At 32.0% G+C, this 17,268-nt stretch overlaps 2 pseudogenes; one reads left to right on the forward strand and one right to left on the reverse strand.

The window, feature by feature from the left end:
• Positions 1 to 356: 356 nt before the first annotated feature.
• LOC110709143 lies at positions 357 to 2,466 on the forward strand (annotated as a pseudogene).
• Positions 2,467 to 10,067: 7,601 nt separating this feature from the next.
• On the reverse strand, positions 10,068 to 16,719 carry LOC110709142 (annotated as a pseudogene).
• Between the last annotated feature and the right edge of the window lie 549 nt (positions 16,720 to 17,268).

The raw sequence follows: 17,268 nt of genomic DNA on the forward strand, positions 1-17,268 counted from the left end.
ATGAAGTCTTGATTACTAAGAGATATATTAGCATTGCAATAATGAAACCTGCTATAAGTCTTGCTCATTTTCCTGATCCTAGCATGGTTTGCAGTTTTTAGTGGGAGACCCAACCAGCTTAGTCCTTGATCCTATTTGTAATGAGGTCAATTTATTATGGTTATAAAAATTTAGATGTATTTTTTTAAAGCTCTAGAAGAGTGGGATCCTGAACTATCTGCTCATATCGTATCAGCTTCTCAGTTCCTCATAAGTTTAATCATTATAATTTGATTTGGGTTTCAATTCTTTCTTGCAGCTGAGAAGGATACTAAGATGGGTACGTGCTCATGAGTTCAACTAAGATGCCCCGGTAGATGACGAGGAAATTGAAGGTAAGTGGATACTCTTTGGTCTGGTAGACTTCAGGGACACAGTGTAGCACATAAAAGATGATGACTCTGCATCTGGGTGCAGGCACCAAGGAATCATGGATTGAAATTGATAATACCAGTTCTCTGTAGTTCATTTTAACTTTTAAATGTTATCCTCAATTGCCTTCTACTCAGTACTACATATGTGCATTGTATTTTTGTGTTTCTTAGTTCTGTTTTAGGCGTAAACTTTGAACTCATCTTCTCCTTCATTACTATGTTGCAGAATGTGCCTCCTGCAGCACTCCTTTGATTCTTGCGAGAACATCGATCTGAATGGGCTGATAGAGGCATTGATGCTTATGCAGCAGCTGTTGTCAAAGCTGCTCTTGTACCATACCAGTTGCTCGTACTAGATGTGTTGGGGGTCAAGTCATTCTTCCTCTTGCACACACAATTGAAAATGAAGAGGCAAGAAAAATCTCTTATCATTTTTCTTTAATCTTGATTGAATTTATTTTTTTACAGCTGATATTAACAGTATAATTTGTTTGTTTGCAACAGTTCATGGAGGTTGTTCCGCTTGATAATCTCGGTCATTATCGTGAAGACATGTTTATGCCAGGAGACATATTTATGCTGCAAGTAAGCATACTCTTGTTTCTGTACTTTGTTGCATTGATGAATATGGATAATGCTTAAGAACAATCTTAACCCCTGCATTTGTTTGATTTCCCAGTTATGTAGTGGAGTAGATGAAAATGTTGTTGGGGCATGTGCAGAACTTGTATTCGCTCCAATAGATGCATCTTTCTCTGATGATGCTCCTCTCCTTCCATCTGGTTTCCGTATCATTCCAATGACTCTTCCAAGGTGATTATTTTCTTGAACGTAAGCTACTCATTTTCAATGATTTTTGTCCTGTTTTTGCTACCTTATTATACCTTCAAGACCTTGGCTTAAAATGGGTTGTGATATGGCAGGATGTTTCAAGTCCAAAATGCATTCTTGACCTTACATCTGCCCTTGAGGTTGGCGCAGCTGGAAATAAATCACTTACTGATAACAGTGGTTCTGGAAGTGGGAAATCCGTGATGACTATAGCTTTTCAGTTTGCTTTCAAGATTCATCTCCAGGAGAGTGTTGCTACTATGGCACGGCAGTATGTTTGGAGTATAATATCCTCTGTTCAGAAGGTAGCATCTGCGCTCTCCCCTTCACGTTTTGGTTCTCTTAATGGTTCACCTTTATCTCCTGGAACTCCTGAAGCACAGACGCTTGCTCGTTGGATTTGTCAAATCTACAGGTTTTTATCATCTTTCATCAAACAATCAAAATCTGAGTAACATAGCTTGTGATATGCAAATCTTCAACGTGTTACTGATTATAGTTCATCACAAATTCTATCTAGGTGTTGAGTTGCTTAAACCCGGTAACGAGGGAGGAGAATCCATTCTCAAATCTCTTTGGAGCCATTTTGTGCTGCCCTTTGAAGGTATTAAATTGCATATAAACAAACATTCACGTTCATTTTTCAAAAGTGATACTCGACATATCAAAAATGATGCAACTGTTGCTGTTAATTTGAGTGACATTGAGCTGTTATGAACACTTTTGGCATCAGCCCTTCAAACAATATACGACCTTTGTTAACTTGTTATCTCCTTTGAAACTTACACAGGCGTTACCAGTTTTCACATTTGTAAATCAAGCAGGACTTGACATGCTACAGACTACCTTAGTTACACTGCAAGATATAACATTGGAAAAGATTTTCGATGAGCAGGGCCGTAAAACCCTCTTCACCGAGCTGCCTCAAATAATGCAGCAGGTCAGTGTATAGAAATACTTTGTTTAATCTCATTTTAACCCCCTCTCCCCTGTCTCGCTTAATCCTACTTTTATGTTAACTTTCAGCTTGATCCTTAAACATGTATTTATCATTTGTTTCCTGTGCTATTTTCAGGGTTTCATTTGCCTACAAGGAGGTAACTGTATCTCAAGCATGGGAAGACCGATTTCATATGAACGAGCAGTTGCTTGGAAGGTGTTCAATGATGCCGAGGATGCACATTGCATGTGCTTTATGTTTATCAACCGGTCTTTTGTATGAAAATCTTGGTCATGTAGTTTCAGGGATAAATCAGCAGTTTAGAAAAGTTAGAAATTTTCTTCTTTTTATTTACTTAGGAATGTCTTAGGGGAGCAATGAAGAGGGTTCTATGCCTTAGGAATGGCTGATTTTGAGCTGTGCCCTAAATCATGTAGATCTTTTCTATTTTTGAGATACTTCCGCACTTTGACCATCTAATTTATGATAAATCATGTTTATGTTTAATACATCTTATGTCTAAAAAATTTTTAGTGTACGACTTGTTCTTTCTTCTCTCTATTCTGGTTTATTTTCTTCGTTTTTTCCCAAATATTTGCGTACTTTTCCTGCATTTTGACGTATAGCTGCTTACCTAACGGGGGTTACTTTCTTGTCAATTTGAAGGCAAAGAGTGAGGATAAAATCTAGAATGCTCATGATGAAGCTATGTTTGGAGTCCCAGAATCCGGTCCATCATATGCATCGGAAAATGGAGAAGGGAGAGAGGATGAGAATGAGAATGAGAATGAGAATGGAAATGTAGAGACTAAAGATGATGAACTTCGAAATTTTAAATTTGTAATAGATTTTGTTTGATTAATTTTTTAACTCCATAAGAAATTTACTCATATATGTTTAATTTAATTCGAGCATTTTATTCCCTTTTTGTTTTTGAATTTTATTTCTACATTTGATTAATTAATAAATTGACCAAATTAATCAGCTTTTTATCAAGATGCTCATTTTCTTTCTTCTTCTTTCTTGGTGTAGATTGGGTCTTTCGTTTTGGTGGTTCTGAGAATGGCAATGGAGTCAAGAGTGATTAAATTGCTGAACCATTCATTATGTTGAGAGCGATATGTACTTTGCTATTGCCTAGAACTATTAGTTTGAGTTCTTGAATTGATGTGATCTTATGCTATTGTGTGGAACAATTAGTTTAGGTTATTGAAATGATGTAAGTGTATCCTATTGTGTGGAACTATTTGTTTGAGTTATTGAATTGATGTGATTTATTTCAAGAATGAACAAAACTAAATATCAAATTAAGGTTAGCAGCAGAGCCTATCTTTTCAAAAAAGCACGTACAGTACTTTTGTGTTTACGAGACAAAGTTCTAGGGGGCCCTTGCGGAAGCCCTGCCCGCCCGGATGCCCGGGCATTGAGAAGGAAGGACGCTTTCAGAGGCGAAAGGCCATGGGGAGATACCGTCTATGATGAATAGTATGGTTGAAAGTGTTTTCTGAAAATTTTATGTAAATATGCCTAAGATTTTGATTTCAAATGTGAGATTGAGAAAAATATCCCATTCATCCACTTCCCTTGAATAGAAAGCTGTTGGGTAGGGGCAGTACTGAAGATTAGGCCCGTGTAAGGGGGCACTTACTAAGTTGTCACCTGACATCATAAGCAGGCTGCAGGGAAGCCAATTGTTCATCTGGTATCACTGATGATCGTAATTTGAATCATCATTAATTATTTTGTCATTTGAAACTTTTTCTAAAATCTAGGTCCATTATGCTATTTCTCTATCTTGAGACTCTTGACTTCCTTCTACGATTCTACCCAACTGTTGTGCATGTGTGTTGGTGTGGGGTTAGCTGACTTAATCTCTTTCATTTCCCATGATGCTTGGTTCATGCATGCTCAGGAATATGATATTGTCTCTCTTGTAGTTCTGAATAGCACCACTCACAGTGTACTGACTATTACTAGATATTTGGAGTGGATGTTTTAAGTTATCCACCCATTCTTTCTTACAATTTTTAGTACGAGACCGGGGTGCTTTAAAGGGAGAAGAGTATTGGAGTATAACTGGTATCAGCCCTCTATCCTGTCATTTAGCAGGTTTGATTGGGTAGGAATGATAGAAATTATAAACTGTAAGTTCTTTATGTGCAAGTGTATAAGCCAAAACATAATACGGATTTATAGGGCTCAGCCTGAATCACTTTTGCTAATTTATGTAGAAAATTCAATGATGTATGCCTGCACTTGATTGTTATCTATTATGGTAGAGTACCAAACCTCTATCTTTGTAATGTCTAAGTGGTAAACATTTTCTTATTCTGGAAAAAAAAAAATATATTGGAAGAGTTGCTTGCATCTTGAGCACTGTATCACAATAAGTTACATAAGATTTCTAACTTAGATTTTTCCCTACTTTGTTCTAGTAATGAAGCTTGCTAGGTCTGACAAAAACTGACTTCTGAACTAACAATAGCGCTGGGGCAATGTTTTTGCTTTTGGCTGTAAAATAGACATTGTTTGTTGGACTATTTATGTAGCATTGTGCATTGATTTAATAGTATGAGCACTATATTTAATGTTTCCTCATACGCTCCTTTGTATGGTTTTCACCTCATCTTTACCTTAATGATCTGATTGTGAATATCTGACACTCTTTTCTTATAACAGAAATACACAGGAGATTGCCTTAATTTTGGTTTGGCAGCTGAACAAGCAAAATCTGAAGGTTACAAAGTCGAGGTATAGGTATACCATGGATAGACCACAATATACTATATAGTGATCATCTTGACGCAATCAAGTTCATCTCTAAATATTTCTCGTCTGAAATCTTCAAGAAATAGATAGAACATGTTTATTGTTATCGGTTTTGCTAATAAACAGATTGAACATCTTCAAGGAAAACGAAAGTGGGATAAACCAAGGGAAGGATAGAAAAGTGAAATGAAATAGGGAGCGGAGGAAATATAATAGAGAGTGTACACACAACAATGATGAGGGAAAAATGAGATATGGAGAAGGAGCAATATAAAAGAGAGTGTACACAACAATGATGAAGGAAACAGAGATAAAAGAACTTTAAGACAAGTTATAAAAGGATAAGGAAAGGGAAGTGCTGGTTAGGCTTGTAGGGTGTGGCCGGAAAACGAAGGTATGGCTGGTGGCTTGAGGGTGGATGGATGAGGTTTTAGTTTTTTTTTTTTCCTTTTTCTTTTTAAAATAGTTTTACTTGGTTAACAGGTTGTAGTTATTCAACCTATTAAAAGCAAATACTCTATAAAGGTTGTATATTCTGAAATAATTAAAAGTTTAATTTGTTTTTAGCGGATAGGTCAAAGTTTGTATTATTTTTGACAATTTTTCCTATTTTTTTTTTACAAAACTTTATCATTAATTGCAATAAAGAAATTAAGATAACTTGGAATAGATTGAAAGGGAGGTATGGGAAAGGTGTTTGTGGGACAGAGAGAATTTTAATTTAAAGGCGACATATATAGAAAATCAATAACATAATACTAAAACAAACACCAAGAATGACACGTGTCACTTCGTGGTACTGTATATTTCCCTCCAAATTTTTTATATTCACTTCCTTACAAAAATATACAGTTCTTTATATTTATAATTGTAACATCCTTACAAAAAATATTCACTAAATCATATAACTGTGATTCACTTCCTAAAAAAAAAAATTCACATATTTTCCATTTCTTTTACTGCATATGATATTATTCTATATCTTTTACTTTGTATATCCTACGAATTTACAGAGTACATATTATATCTTATATATCAATTACATTTACATTACATAATACTAAAACAGACACTAAAAATGACGCGTGTCACTTTCTAGTGCTGTTTTTTTCCCCCTCCAATGCCATTTTTAATTTAGTCAAATTTTCTTAGAATAATATTTAACATATTATTATAATAAAACCTTCCTATTTGAGCACCATAGTTTTATCATGTGATAATAATAAAAAAGATTCATGTCATTTATATTATAGAAAATATGTCAACATTATCACAAAAATAGCATATTATTCCATATATTGCTAATATATAATTTTCTAAATTAAATTTTCAAATACATTTAAATTCTATACATAAAAATGACAAATTTATTTTATCAGCAAAATTTACTATCATCACCTTAAAGAAAAATTACATCAAATATGATTTAAAAATAAATATCATTTTTAACAAAGTATACTATATGTCGGATCACATAATGAAATACATACACTAAAAAGAACATCGTAAAAGATGCATATGAAACTTTTCAATGCAAATATGTCAGTAATGTTTTACTTTTTTTTATTTATTTAACCATATAATTTGTACTCTTTTCATATAAACAATATTGAATCATTCAAAGTTTTAAAAGGTTTAACATACAAAATCGAGTACAAATTGACAAAATTTATTATAAACCTTCTATTGTTGTATAAGGTTTATAAGATTTTTGTCGATTTTGTACACAAATATTAATGTATATTTTTACATAAATAATGCTTTAAGTATATTATTGCATAAAAAGGTCGGTATATATTACTATATTTTTTATATTATTTATGATTAAGGTAACAATAAATTAAGGTTTCGTAATAACCGTGCAATGCACGGGTCCAAAGCTAGTATTCTAATTAAATATAGAAGTATGTTGAGAATATATATACATTAGATGAAGCCCGTGTGATGCATGGTTTGTTTGTATTTTTTCAAATAAAATATTTTACTAAATATATCTATCAAATAAAATTTGTGATATTCGCTTGCTTATTACTTGAATATTTTAATTATAGAATGAATTATTAACTTTGTTTCTCATATTTAGATAAAATTCTTATATAAAAAGATAATATTTTATTTCACAAAGTTTTATATGTGACTGGTCACACCGTGTGGTCGGATTACTTGTTCAAGAGTTACTTGGTTGGTCTAGGGTTACTCAATCGATCAGAAATTAATCGAACGGTTAGGGGTTACTCGGTCAGTGTTGGGTGTGTCTCAGCCGACCACACGATATGGCCAGCCACACAAAAAACAGCTGATTTTATTTTTATAATTAATATTAAATTTTTGATCTAAGATAAATTGCAATTCTTTTTTTATTGGCTAAAATATAACATTTTCCTATGTGATGCTCTAAAATTAATCTTACGTGGCATAATCTTATTGTAGCGTTTTAAAATTATTAATCCTACGTGGCGATTTTTTTTTTTAGAAAAACCAATCTTATGTGGCAAAATCTTATTGTAGCGTTTTAATAATATTAATCCTAAGTGGCTCTAATAATTTTTTAAAAATTAAAATCTTACATGGCGCTCTAAAAACTCGGGAAAAAACTTCCCTTTATATATATACTAGTTTTGTGCTCGTGCGATGCCCAGGTTGTTTATTGAAATTTAAATAAAACTTGTTATTTGAATTTTCTACTCATGGATTAACAATCACTTGACAATCATATATACTTGTCCATTTATAGGTATTTTATGGATTAATAATCACTTGACAATCTAAAAAAAAATAGAAATAATAATGTACAACCAAAAAGAACGGTTGTCTAAAGCTATGATCTCTTTTCATTTTCTTTGAACATCTAAGGAAAGGTTGGTTAAATGTTAAGACTTAAGAGAACGGTTATACAATATATAATAACAGTCTCTTTGATTTTTTGTTGTTTCCTTTTGTATGGATTCGTCATTTGTATAGAAATATTGGTATTTTATTGAAATTAAAATTCTAAACCTAAAGTTTATTGAAAATAGAAATAATTTTTTTATCCTAATAAGTCATCCAAATTTTATTGAAAGTAAGAAACTAAAATAACTTTTTTATCCTATTGAATCTATCCAACTTTTTAATCCTATTTTACAAAAAAAAATATTCAAATAAATCCTAAGTGTCATATTAATAATTAATTGTCGTCTACGTGGCGCGACACTTGGCGAAAAGTTGAAACGTCAAATTAAATGTCGATGTCTCGTGGCCTGACTAAAAGTTTAGCTTTATGTATTTAGCCCAGGCGATGCTCTGAGTCGATACGTTAAATATTATTGTATTATTGCTTTCATGTATTAAATTTTATTTAGATGAATTTTACTTTATTTTTTATGTACATAATAATGTTAAATACTTTTATTTTAGATTTAGTTTAGCTTTCATGTATTACCTAAGTTCAATTCTTGACAAAAGCATTTTTGTAATTGACACGTAGCATTCATATTTCTAGCTAATTTGGTGATGTGGCATTCTCTCAGTGGAAGAGAGGGGTAATACGTGGCGTGTATCCTTAATTAGTAATGCCTTTTAATATATAGTATAATGTGTGGCGATGTCCAAATTGTTGATAAAATTTCAGTATAAACTTTTTTGCTTGAATGTTAAATACGGTCCTACAATCTTTTTTGATAATGTAATATTTAGACATACGATGTCATATCGCTTACTTAATTAAATAATAGTGTACTCTTTGTAGTTTTGTTTGTGAATAGTTATCTACGTTATTATTGATTTGAAATTATTTTTATTGAATATAAACTGTTTTTTTTTTACTGATTCTCTATTATTATTTTTTTAAAATAAATTAAATATATTATAAATAGGTCTTATTTTAAAGAACTTTTTAAAACGAAATTTATGATGGAAATAGAATTGGGTTATAAGATATTTATTAAAAGTCGGATTAATTTTTTTTATTTTGACTACAAAGTCGGATTAATTTTGTATATATGAAATATTAGAATTATATTGATAATAAAACTCTATACAACATCTTTATTTCAAAAAAAAAAAACTATCCAAAAATCACTTGCTTAGTATCATACGTGTCAATTTTTTGCCTACGTGGCGCGACACTTGGCGAAAAACTGAAATATCAATTGTCGTTGTCTCGTGGCCTGACTGCGAGATCGACTTAATATATTAGTCATATGATATGATATAATATATTAGATTGTGCTTAAGCTAACAATTATAATAATGGTGCAATTAAGTCAACAACTTTAGTGGTACTCAGTATATAAAACTAGGCTTCATACTAATCTAGTAAAGCCTAATAATGGCCATCCCTGGTTCCATACATGCAATGGATTCTTAAACAGTCGGGAGTCGGATATAAAGACGCATCTGAAGCACATACATTTATTAAATGGGCCTATATTATAGTACTTCGTCATATCATTGGATATTTCTGTCACTGTCCATCTCAAAGAAATGGGCCTACAATCCAATTTTTTATTTCTTTACTTTTGGCCTTTTGGGTTGATCTATTATTACCTTCTTGCATCCCATAAAGTGGAATAAACCATAGTCATGCAATTTAAGGCCTAAATTCATACTGGAATCAAAATGTTATTTGATGGTAAAGCTTGAAAACTACAGTTAATATATACCTTTATTCTCATCAAAAACCAAAACAATCGCGATAATTTTATAAATATTCTTACTTCCAATACCTATACTCAAATCCCTCTCTTACCTCTCGAATCCCTCTCCTACGTGTTACGTGTGTATAATTGTGTTGTCATATACAGTATAATTTTTATCCATAACCCAAATATACTTTTTATTGCTATAATTCACCAACTTTTCAATTGATAAGAGCATCTAATCTATTAACTATTACTAAAACAAAACATGCTGATGTCAATTTCTTATTAAAAAAATTTCCGCCTAAACTATTTTTTACATCATCCTTTTTTTCCTCTCTTTTTTTCTTCCTACATTCCAAAACTAATAAATAAATACATTAATTAATGAGATTATGATTACATATTTTTTAATATAAAATTGACAATTATTTAAACATATAATAACTACTTAATTGCATGGGATTAAACTAGTTACATTTAAAGCATAAAAAATGAAGAATAAACACTCAATGATCAAATTAAAGAAGGTAAATCTCCGATCCATATAGAATGTCCATGGCATCATATACAATAAAATTATAATAGATGACATAGAAATATAGAAGTAATTAATTGAAATTTCCAACACCTTCCCTTTCCAAATTGCCCCAGAAAAAAAAAAAAAAAAAAAAATTAAAGCCAAAAGGTTATTCTTTTGGTACAACCATATATTTACTGGCATCCTTGCTTCACATTGCATTGTTGCATAAGTTGCTCTTGCTAGGAAGTAATGCCTTGGTAATTTTCAAGCTTCGGTTAATTAAATGGCTATTAAAACCCTATTTAGTTATGCCATTTGCTAATCTTGCTCTTAGCTCTTTCCTTAAGATTTTCCCTGATGGTAGTTTAGGGATTGATTCCACGAAGAAAACTCGGTATATTCTCTTATAAAATACCACCTGCACGTAAAATTCACAACATTTTTTAGTTTATTACTCCGCATATGTACGAGTAATTAAAATAATATCTTTAGATTAGTAAAATATTTTTCTTCTTATTTCATGGATCGATAAATAAATAAAAACAATTTTAACCAAGTTCAATTTTGATCAGTAATAATTCGTTTGATTATTATTACTGATATGTTGCATTAAACAAATATCAGGTGAATAGAACGTGATCTAATTTAATTTAACAGGGTAACTATTTAGGTAAATTAATGCGAAGTCTACCTGTTTGGAGATGTATTGTTTAACATCATCTTCACTAATTTGAGAGCCATTTGATCTTACAACAAATGCAACAGGAACTTCACCAGCAGCCTCATCTTGCATTCTGAAAAATTGTTTAACAAATTGTATTTATTAAATACAAATCTAAGGTAAAATATATTAATATGAGACATAATAAAGGAGATTATTGTTGATTATTAAGTTAATAATGAAGAAAAAATAATACTTACGCAACAACTGCAGCATCATGGATATTAGGGTGGTTGATTAGCATGCCTTCAAGCTCAGCAGGGGCTACTTGAAAGCCCTTGTACTTGATCAATTCCTTTAGCCGATCAACGATGAAGATCTCATCGTCGTCGTCGACAAATCCAATGTCACCGGTGTGCAACCATCCTTCTTTGTCTATGGTGTTTGCTGTTGCCTCCGGGTCATTCAAATAGCCTGAATTTTTAGTCATTAATTTGTTAATTGAGGGGTTACTAGAGCTAAAAATAATTATACCCTAGTACTAGAAATTTTTAAACGAAAAATAATACTTTTTTTCTTTTTTTCCTTTTTTTTTTTGTGTGTTTGTATAAAGAGAGTCGCAAGGATAATGATATAAATGAGATTTGATCTTTCGTCTTGGTATCACCCCTCAAGACTTTAACAAACTAAGCTAGTTGGCATCCACAATGACAAATAATACTTCGTACATATATATATAAATTATAAAAAATTGTTTGATCGACGCTTGTGTCCTTAGGAATAAATTGTGAAAAGAGATTATTGTAATTGTTTTTAATGTAGCAATATGGTCAATTACACAATACGAAAACTCTTAAAGTTAAGGTTTAAAGTATGATGTATTACTGTCCCATTTTCTTAATAGCCTACATTATTGAAGAACATTAAATGACCAACTATCTTAATTACTAGGTACTCTTTAACTCACACCACAATTTCACAACATAGAAAGGCCAACAAGAAATCAATAGCTCAACAACATCAATTCCCACCAACCATATCTACTATTTAAGCCTCCCTAAAGTTAAACATAAATCTCATTGTACATATTTTTATATTTTGCTCTTTTATGTGAGACAATGATGTGTATCGTTTATCTACCGATCATTGCTTATGCCCGAAAATTTGTGGACGTGCAAATTGCCACTAATTAGTTGATTTGCCTTTGGTTATGATTCAAAACGATCATCAATTTTAAAGTTGTAATACAAAGTTACTGATCTAATTAAATACAGATTGTACACTGAACGGGATCAAAATTAGTTAAAAGTCAATGTGAAGAATTTATTTTATGTTTAATATTATGCTTTTCTCGTTGTCAAAAAAAATGTGAGAATTTGGAATAAAACCATTTAAAATGCATGATAAAATGGAGTATAGTGGACCACATGAAGCAATCAAAAGTAAAACATTACAACTAGAAAAAAGTCAGGCATTAAAAAAAAATCGGCAAATAAATGTCATGAGGTGCCAAAATGAATATTGATGATACTTTATCCACTAAATTTAACCTCATCCAAATGGATCTAAGAGGGGTCAGGATAGAAATATATGCGGCTAAGTATAGAGATCGAACATTAATGGGTCTCACAAATCTGTCTCGAAATAGTGGGTCATGTTTATTTGTTGAAATGCTAGCCTATAATCGGGTTATAACGCCCTCAGTCTTAATCAATAGGTCGAAATCTCATTGATATTCCTTTTTTTTTTTTTGGTATGTATTAAAATGTATTCCTTACATTATGACTATTGAACAAAAATCAAAGAAGATAACAACATACCTTTCATGATTTGGCTACCACGAATGCAAATTTCTCCAGATTGGTTTCTAGGCAAAGAAAGACCGGTATCAGGATCAACAATCTTTAACTCAGCATTTCGTACAACCGTCCCACATGATCCAGACTTTACATCCATGGGCTCTTTTGCAAATGCTAAACACATCGCTAGCACTGGTCCTGCCTCTGTCATACCATAACCCTGCATGTATCGATAAATGTAATTAATACGACGCATTGAATATTCTATATGTCACTTTTTTATTGTCTTACTTTCATTTTGGATTTGATTATTTCATTATGTGAAAATGAAGGAACATTACTTTACTGTCGTGTTTCTCGCGTTCAGTATATCAAGTCCTACTAATTCTATCTTTCATTACTTTCATCACACAAATAAATGAAAAACTCAATAAATCTCAATTGAAGAACAAAAAAGGAGGGAGGGTGCATCTCTTATCCACTAGTATTTTTTCAAAATTAAAAATTAAAAAAAAATAAATAAAAAAAAGGAACAAACGTTTGGTAAGTCAAATCAAGCAAAATAATCATTAATGGAATTATGTAAAGTTCAAGTAGTTCGATCACCATCAATCTATCACTCCATAAATGGCATTTTGGTGCACCAAAATTTGCCACGATTAATAATAGGGATAAAAGCACCGTTGTGAATTATAACTCTTATGAGTTATGAATATTAGTTGTCATAGATGATATATGTCCGATAAGATCAAAATCTATTAATTTCTCCCATCTATTATATTTATTACTAAATTTTTTTATATTTTATATTTTTATACAATAATGCGAAGTGATGGCCATGGCCTATGAATAAAACTTACGTTATACAAATAAACAATATACAATGTACTAGAAACTAGTATATAGACCGAATTTTAAATGTAAATATCATTAATAAAAAAGAAACTAGTATATGGACCGAATTTTAAATGCAAATATCATTAATCAAAAAGAAATCGTTAACGTAATATTTTGCATTGTCTAATCATTTGAAGTATTTTGTATAAATTATTACTCCTAGTCTTAATCGATAATGATTTAAATTTAGAAGATCGACATTCTTTTAAATTGTGTATAATAAAATAAAATTGATTTTTTAACTCCAAATAATTGGAGAAAAAGACATGTAATGCACCATTTTGCCAACTAGTGCTCTAATTTAAAAATAAAAACTGAATGATAGAAAGTGGTGGAGAGCATGCCTTGTCCATTTCTTACCCTTTTTTGTCAACTATGATGAAATATAACTCACTTTTATCAGTACGGGTTTCTTTTCTTTGTAGTATTGAAATTTGTACGTTCTTTTCTTTAATCATATATGATTATCGATCATATTTTGTATAGAAATAAGTGAAAAAAAAATCATAATTATCATTCACTAATTACAATTTAGGTTTCCATCACGCCAACTATGCCTTTTAAATCTTTAAGTATCAAGGTAAGGGATATAGTTAGTAAGAGTATTATAGAAAATAACTTACTAATACTCCGTATTATTTTAAGATAATCTCAAGAGTAATTATAAATCTATGAAGTCATCGAAATCACTAACCCTTTATCTTTTCCTTGGCAGTGAGAGTTCGTTGTATGAAATGTTTAATTAAAAAGGTACAATTAGTCCTACAATTATATTTACATTAATTTCTCCCAATTATGGAAAAGTTAGTACTCAACTTCACCCAACTCGTTAGTATGTCAAACCTAATAGTTATATTAGGCTATCAATTCCACACGTATTAATATTATTATTATTATTATTTTATTTTTATTTTTTTGGGGTGAAAGAGAGAGCAAACTCTCATTCCACACACATAATTATAATCAATAAGCGCATAACATTTTGTCAAAGATTATCTTACGACTATAAAAACGACATTAGTTAAAATATTTTAAAATTGTAGTTTCATTTGGAATTAGTTTTCATGTTAGTTTAACATAATCATGATTAAGGATATATTACACTACTCTCTATTATCTATTAATTGTGGATGTAACTTATATGAACTTATGTTTTTTAATTGAATCTCATTCATACTTGTAAGAAATAATCAAAAGTTAAGAAAAAAATATCATTTGTTAAATTAGACTTTCTTTTTTGACTTGTATTGTAAGAAACTATATTATTAAAACCTATCAAATCTAAAATAAGTAGAACAAACTACTTACGGTCTTATTATGTAAGGAGAGATTAATAATTATATAATTCAATACTTTTCCTTCAAGTATTTTCCTAAGTGTGTGTGACGACGTATCACGTATGTGACTTATCCATCTCATAAACAAGTACTATTATCAAGATTTTACTTATTCTTTTCACCCTTGAAGCATGCACCATTTTTCTTTTACAAAGTCTCTTAATTGAACGGTTTCTATTCAATTTATAAGGGCGTGTTCTCATTACTTTACGTTCTCATCAACATTATACATATACGATTCCATATATTTTTTTTCACCAACCCCACATGTACATACTTCATACTCCGTATTAAAATTGTGAATAATTAGTTCGTGAGTTCATGACATTGTTACCTTTTGCTGTATATTCTCGGTAAAATCTGACAACATTATAAACGTCAGAATTGACTGACTTTTATACAGAAAATTATTCTCATTTGTTAACTTTATTTATTTATTTCTCATATTTTCCTGATATGTTATACCTTTATTGAACTAGAAACCTATGTAAAAGTAGCAAAAAAATCAAATCATAAACTTTTAGACTTTATAGTCATATCAAATTTGATTTTGTAGGTCTAGTATATATACTATACGACGGAAATAGTAAAAAATTAATAATGATTATATACCATAGTTTAAATATAATGATACGAGATTAATTAAATTAATTACCTGTCCAAGTTTGGCATTTGGTAGTTTAGCTCTAACAGCATCTTCAAGATCTTTTCCCATGGGTGCTGCTCCGGACAATACTACCCTTACCGATGAAAGGTCGTATTTGTCCATGTCCGGATTTTTAGCGATAGCTAAAACAATCGGAGGTACGAAGGGTGCTATTGTAACTTTGTATTTTTGGACGAGTTCCATCAACATGTATATATCGAATTTCGGCATTACTAGAATCGCGGCCCCGACGCGTAGAGCACACAGCAACACGGAGTTAAGGGAGTAGATGTGGAATAAGGGTAACACACATAGTATGACATCTTCGCTATTGAAGTAGAGGTTTGGGTTTTCCCCATCCACTTGTTGTGCGACACTTGTCACGAGGCTTTTGTGCGTGAGCATCACGCCCTTAGGGAGGCCTGTGGTGCCTGAGGAATAAGGTAGGGCTACCACGTCATCTGGGGTTATATTTGCCTCGGGTAAATTGTTTTCCTCCCCTGGGTCCCAACTAGGTCCCAAAAGTGCTTGTACTCGTTGGGGTGGGGACCATCTGGAGATATGGTATCCACGATGATTAAATGAATGTTGTTCTCTTCACAATAGGACTTCACCTTGCCCGCGAAGGCGGACTGGGTGAGGATGGCTCGAGCTCCACTAGCTCGAGCCTGCTTCTCAATTTCAGCTGAGGTGCAAAATGGGTTGGCTGTCGTGCTTACGGCTCCAATGAAGGATGCCCCGAGGAAGGAGAATATAAACTCGGGGCTATTTTGGAGGAGTAGCATGATCACCTGACCCTTCTGCAACCCGAGTCTGTGATGAAACCCAGCTCCAACACGTCTGGCTGTCTGTTCCACCTCCTCGTAAGTCCATTCCCGCCCTGTAGGCCCATCAATCAAGCACGGGCGGCTACCATGCTCACGTAGATTCTCAAAAACAATACGTGTGTAGGGGGAGGTGGTTAGGAATGTAGATGTCTGGGAGCTTCGATTGAAACACGAACTCCTTTCGCTCAACAACCTTGTCAACCTCTTGCTCATCAATATGGTTGTTGCTCACTTGTTCCGAACCCATGTTTAAGAAATGTATGTGATAATAATAGTTGATGAGAAAGTAGGAATGAAGAAAACTTATTAGAGAGTATAGAAAGAGAAGGTATGTAATGTAAGTTATTACTAAAACCTTCCCTATTTTTTTGGGAGGGTTGGTTAAGGGGTTAATATATGGAAGTAGGTGAGAGGTAGAGGGGGGTAGCGGGTGGAGCAAAGGGGGTTGGTATGATTAGAATGCGATCAAAGTATAAATGGAAAGTGCGTTGACAAAACATGTAACTTCTCTAACATACCACCCACAATAACTCATAATATGTGCGTAATCATAGTATGGAATGACTAATGAACCGTTGATTATACGACACGTGTCGTGTTTATGATCTCGTGATTGTACGTGGCGCGTTTCGATTGGTTCTATGAGGGATAATGGTGGGGTTGAGAAGTAGATGATCACAAAATATTTGGACATATGGAGTTGGTGAAGAGATTTAGTTGAAAGCCTCGTTTGGATACCTCATTCAACATTTTTGGGATGAAAAAAATAATTAAATTAAATTTGGAGGTCAGAAGTTTGACTGAGTGGGCTATTTGGAGTTGCCATGTAGGATTTCACCTAACAAAGTTGGTGAATGAATGAAAATATAATTATAACAAAAAAGAAAAAGATTAGTATGTTAGATTTAACATTTTTTTTTTTCTTTTTCGGCGCATGTTATAAGCTTATTTGTACTTGTTAATATATTAATTCATTTTTTATAAATATTATAGATATTTTTAGTTG

This window comes from Chenopodium quinoa, unplaced genomic scaffold (assembly GCF_001683475.1).
Source record: "Chenopodium quinoa cultivar QQ74 unplaced genomic scaffold, ASM168347v1, whole genome shotgun sequence".
In the NCBI taxonomy this organism is placed as follows: domain Eukaryota; kingdom Viridiplantae; phylum Streptophyta; class Magnoliopsida; order Caryophyllales; family Amaranthaceae; genus Chenopodium; species Chenopodium quinoa.